Genomic DNA, 6,000 nt, shown 5'->3' with positions numbered 1-6,000 from the left:
ATTATTATTATTATTGCAAATACCAAACAAGAATCTACCATCTGCATTTTTACATGACTAATGCATGATGCTTGCCGCTACACATTTGTCACACACTAAACTGCCTGACTAAAAATGTTACAAACTACAATGGTTTCAAATGACAAGAAAATATACACAAAGCTTTTTGCAACACCAAACCAAAAAAAATGACTGATAAATAAATTAACGAGAATCAGACAGGGAGACTACACAATTAAAAAAAAGGTCAATCTGCACGAAATTTAAAAAGCATTTTTTTAAAAATATTTCATATGTAGTTAACATGTCATACAATCACGAGCCATATTTCCACAAATGAAAGTTTCCAAAAGTTAAATGATTTTATGTAAAAATGTTTATCTGTGATAGAAATGAAATTGGTTTTAATACATAATATTCCTTGATATGACATTGACAAGTATGGCACTATTATTCATAAATTCATAATTTATGGAAAATGCATTCTTTATCACCAACTTAATATTATAGTTTTGCAGTATTGTGATAATCACAATTTTCTGATTACATCCACAACTATCACTGTACACAACCCTTATACCAATTCATATTAAAGCAGACTATAGTATACAAGAACATTTACACTTTATTCATATAAATATTTATTATCTGTTGGATATAATTTTAAAATACATGTATATTGGTTGAGGAAGAAGAGGAGTTTCGTGGGCAATTGCCATCCACAGTGACAAATGTGACTTTCCATTCTATGAAATCAAGAATCAATGTCTTCATGCACTATAGCTCGACCACAAGGAAAAAACCTTCCCTTAAAAGCGTTCGCGCATTTTCCCTGCCGTTATCGGTGCTCGGGGTAGTGTTGCCAGGTCAGACTTGAAAAAATCGGGAGATTGTTCCTTGGGAAACCAGAAGATCTGCTACAAAATCCGATGATCTAATAGTAGCGGATGAACGACCTTCTCGGGGGCGGCATAGGCGTGCACACTGAGGGGCAAGAGGATGTCTGCAGATTTTTTTCCAGCGAGGGGGAAACAATGTATTTTTATCAGGTGGGTAAACGAGGCATATTACCCCGTATAGCCTAATGTTGCCCTCTCAGAAAACACCACTCGAGTTTGAAATTATCACGTTCCTACATCCCTATTATAATAATGGATGTAAATTACTGTAACTGAAATCAACTCATACGTCTGAAATAATAAGTACTTTTATGTCAACATTCATTTTCCAGAACGGGAGCGGGTGGCGACCATCCTTGCACTTCCTTCTGGACGTCCATGCCGCTTTATAATTTTGTAGAAAATTAAGTATTTGAGTATAGAATAGTATATTAAGGATAGAAAATTAAGTATTTTCAAGCCGATGAAAGTTCCAAGCAACTACGGGGGAGGGGGTGCATTATTTCCTTTGTAATTGAACTATGCCGCTTCGTTCTCTAGCAAATTTCTTGTTATTAACACTCACATGCTTTATTCGTCAGTTATGCTGCCTCTATGTTGCTGCATTTAATATATAATAGACACAACACACACACACACACACACACATACATGTATAAAATATAAAATAATTTGTCCACGCTACGAAGTCAGTGTTTCTACTTAGTAAGGCAAGGACGTTTCACTGTGTTTGTGTCACTTCATTCATTTCATCAGTTTTTCATTAAACCTTGTTGTCGTACTTACCCGTAGAGGCACAAAAGCGAGGTAAAATAACTAAAATAGAAATAGATTTTCGGGTGGGATAAAATACAACCATCTAAAAATAGTAATGTACATGGACGTCCGCAGGATTTTTTCCAGGCAGGGGCAAGGAAGGTATTTTTTCCAGGGAGGGGGCAAAGAAGGCACATTTTCTCCAATAATAGTGTTGTTCCCTCAAAAAACATTGCTTAAATTTCAATGTATCATATTCATGCAATAATTAACACACATTATTGCAGCTGAAATGAAATTATATGTGAGAAATATATAATTTTTGGTTGACTTTCATTTTCCAGGGGGGCCACGACCCCCCTTCCGGACGGCCATGGTAATGTAGTAAAAGTAATAAAATAATAATAATGTCCTAGCACATCGTTTGGCATAATTTCACAGTTCAAACAGCACTTTTCATGGCTGAGTGGAGTTCCACTCTCCCCTCCATGTTCAAGTAAGGTGACCAGGAAACTTGTTTTTGAGCAGGCCGTCGGAGGTGCCATAGCAATAGTTTATTATAGAATCCTACCGAGAAATCAATAGGTCTGGCAACACTGACGTTGGCCGCCCTGAAGGCTCCTTCCTCCTGTCTTTTTCCCCCACCCGCCAGCGCGATGGGGTCTGCGCAGGTTTCTTTCCTTGTGGTTCCACTATACTTACTCTCATATACTGATGGGCAACACAGTCTCGTTAAGAGATTCTACAGGGTGTCCGGCTTAGACCTTTAACATTACAAAAGAGCATAATTTTGAAGAGAAACCCAATTATATTACCAAAATTTACATTTTGGTAGAAAAACTCATGCATTTTTTTGTCCCAGCACCAGCACTTCACACAACCTCGATATGAGCCCCCCCCCCCCTTCCTTTGGCACGGCAGATGTTGACCCGATATTCCAATTCCGTCCAGGTATTCACTATCATTTGAGGGGTCACATTGTTAATCGCCTGACGAATTTGTTAAGCGATTCTTCCAAGTTCTAGACGGGTATACTGCAGACTTGGTCCTTGATAAACCCCCAAAAGAAAAAGTCTAGGGGGGAAAGATCCGGCGAGCGCGGAGGCCAAGCAAGTGGTTTAGATCCTCTTCCTATTCATCTTCTAGGAAAATGCTCATCGAGAAATTCTCGTACAATGATAGTAAAATGTGCCGGGGCTCAGTCTTGTTGTAAAATAATTTCTGGAGGCATTTGAGGCACAGCGTAATGCTGAAGCATTCTAAATAATTAGTTTCTCTCACTGTTTCTTCAGCAAAGAAGAACGGGCCTATTATCTTCTCTTTCATTAAACCACACCACACATTAACTTTTGGCGAGTCTCTCGTAATTTCACGAAACTCATGAGGATTGTCACTTCTCCAAATACGGCAATTTTGCTTGTTAACTTTGCCATACGTGCGGAATGCAGCTTCATCAGAAAAAACCATCTTGTCCAGAAAAGCATTGTTGTTGTCAATTTCGGTTAACATTGTTCCCGAAAACGTCTGTCTTTTAGGCTTATCATCAGGATAAATTCCTTTATGTAACTGGATCTTGTACGCCCGTAGACGTAACCATTTGTGCACAACGTCATGGATAGTAAACCGAGGAATATTGAGCTCTAAACTTGCATGTCTTATTGATATTGTTGGACTTCTTGTGAATGCAGTGCGAATCACTTCAATGTTTTCCTCTGATACCTTCCGCTTCGCGTACTTCACGCCCACTGACACAACACTTCCAGTTTCTCTTAGTTGTTTATCCCACTTAGCAATACTCAAATAGGAAGGAACATTGTCGTGACGTTGAAGATTGAATTCACGCCGAAAAGCACGTTGAACAAGCTTCACAGATTTGTTTCCTGCCAGTGAAAGAACTCAGAACACTTTCTGCTGAAGCGTCAACTCCGCCATCTTGGAATTTATGCGTTACACGCGCATGCGCGTCACGTCAACTCGAAGTACTGGTGATTCTCGCAAATGGCCACAGTTGCAAATCTCATACAAAAAAAAAGTTTCATTTGAAATTGAATGTAACTTAAGTTATACTGTTTTGTAATGTTAAAGGTCTAAGCCGGACACCCTGTATATTTAAACTTTGTAAATAATATAGCTTTTTTAAAATTACGAATGATTTCCCCTCCCCCGTATCCTTAAAGAGAATGAGTAGCGCATTGTGAGAAGGAGTGGTTTCAGAAAACAGTAGGGGTTGGTATTTCCAGAACACAATAAAAAAAAACCCACCCATTTAAGAATCTTCATGTACAACACACCAATCGCCACGTATCGTGTATTTCAATACACCAAAAGCTGCTCAACTGATATTTATATTATACAAGGTGGCGCAAAAAGAACGCATGTTTTTGGAATAAGTATAACGTCGTTGATTTTCAAGATACAAACGTTTTATTAACACCAAAACCATCGGTAATAAATGCAGTTTGGATAGGTATACAGTGATGATTTAAGTATGGGCGATTATGTCGGAAAGATGACGTCATTGTTGATGTACACACATCTGGGGCCTCTCCTCAAAGTTCCGCATTGCTCTTGCCAACATCTTTCATGTCATCTTTCAGACATCATCTTCCATACTTAAATCATCACTGCATACCTATCCAAACTGCATTTCTTACCGATGGTTTTGGTGTTAATAAAACATTTGTATCTTGAAAATCAACGACGTTATACTTATTCCAACACCATGCGTTCTTTTTTAGCAACTTTTATATATGGCACATTTCATTTCTTAACAGTAGCTACAATTCCAATGACTCCAACTTATACGATACAGTAAACATATCAACCCCCTACAAGTTTATATTGTATGTGTAAAGGTACATATACAAACACTGACAGGACAAGGAATACAGACAACCTTACGTCCAGACATCTCAGTATCATAACATCAGAAAGCATCAAAGAACATGTCTCATTACTCGCTATTACCATCCACACTTTCAACTGTTACCTTACTCCCGTAGTGGTTGCGCACTCCCTACGCCTACAGCAAATACAAGAGTTCTTCAATTTTTTTACCCCATCAAATGTATAATTAACTTCAAATTATCAAAGTGAAGTTTATGAAATTGATATTACTGCAGAATGTCCTTTGGTAGACATAACGTTTGCATGTGTTGACCCATTAAGAACACCTCTTGATTTTTCATTGTTGTTTTATTTTTTATTTACAATGGAACCCTGATATTACATTTTCCCACATTATACATTCAATTTTAATGGTCCCAATTGAGCAAAATGCTATAAAATTTCCCCACATTTTAAGTTATTTCACCTTGGTCCCACATAAAATTGAGGTTCCATTGTATACCTGTATGGAGGTTTGGCATACTTGATTCAATTCATTATGAGTATTGTTCAAAGATATTTTTTTCTTCTCAGTGAAACTTTGAATTTAAAAGTGCAGATTTTTGATGAGTGATGATAGGTTGTAGAAGTTAGATGTTTGATTTACTCTAGGCAAAATGCTAAGACTTCAACAGGAAGTAAAATTTTGACATCACACTTTCACACAAACACAATTAGATTTGGTTGAAACTACACTGACTCACTAAATGAATATACTCGGGTATTTTTTTATTTTTTTGAAATTTTCTTCCTTCATCTTAGCTGATATAAAATTATAATATATTCCTGTTACTGAATGAGTTAATGTAGTTATATTAAATTGTATTTAAGAGCGCTTATGATCTTTGTGTGCAAAATTTATATTAAAAATGTATCTTATGTACTTATAATATATGCTGGGCATACACAGCCACCTGTAAAGCTGTAAGTCCAATAAATCTTTGTTGAGTTGAGTTCCTTCATCTTCTAACTATGCTTGTTGGAGGAGAGTGAAAACATTTCACTTTCACACTTCTTTCCTGAAAAGAAAAGATAAATTGAACAAACTTCCATTCTCTCTTATACGTAGTTTCACAAAAATATGTAAATATGAACAGTTTTTATTTGCTTTTCGATACTTTATATAACTGAATACCTTTTCTACATGAACTAAAGGTTTTCAGGATGACAACATACGTATATTTTTGGATTGGTCATTCCATGCCAAGTTCTGCCAGTCCCTAACCTGATCCACTCCAATTTTTTCTGATTTTCCGTACATAGGATCACAGTAATGTATGTAATCACATTCCAGCCTTGAAATGATGTAAGTTTTGGAATTATGGAGGAGGTTAAGTGTAAGTTTGGTCTGCACCTTGCCGTAACTAAGTTACTATTGCAGTTAGAGATGTGATTTGTTGCTCATTGGAAAGCATTTCAAACAAACTTTAAAATTACATGTAATACACTTATATTTGCA

General features: G+C 36.7%; 1 long non-coding RNA gene across 1 annotated transcript in view; it reads right to left on the bottom strand.

The window, feature by feature from the left end:
- Positions 1-5,461: 5,461 nt before the first annotated feature.
- Positions 5,462-6,000, bottom strand: part of LOC146004570 (uncharacterized) — a 41,212-nt gene continuing 40,673 nt past the window's right edge. Inside the window, exon 2 of the long non-coding RNA XR_014443948.1 lies at positions 5,462-5,560. This is a non-coding gene — a long non-coding RNA (uncharacterized LOC146004570). The remainder of the gene's footprint in view (positions 5,561-6,000) is intronic.

Source organism: Lepisma saccharinum, chromosome 22 (assembly GCF_977018435.1).
Source record: "Lepisma saccharinum chromosome 22, izLepSacc3.1, whole genome shotgun sequence".
Lineage (NCBI taxonomy): Eukaryota > Metazoa > Arthropoda > Insecta > Zygentoma > Lepismatidae > Lepisma > Lepisma saccharinum.
The sequence above is the reverse complement of the archived record's forward strand: the minus strand, read 5'-3'. Positions and strand labels throughout refer to the sequence as shown.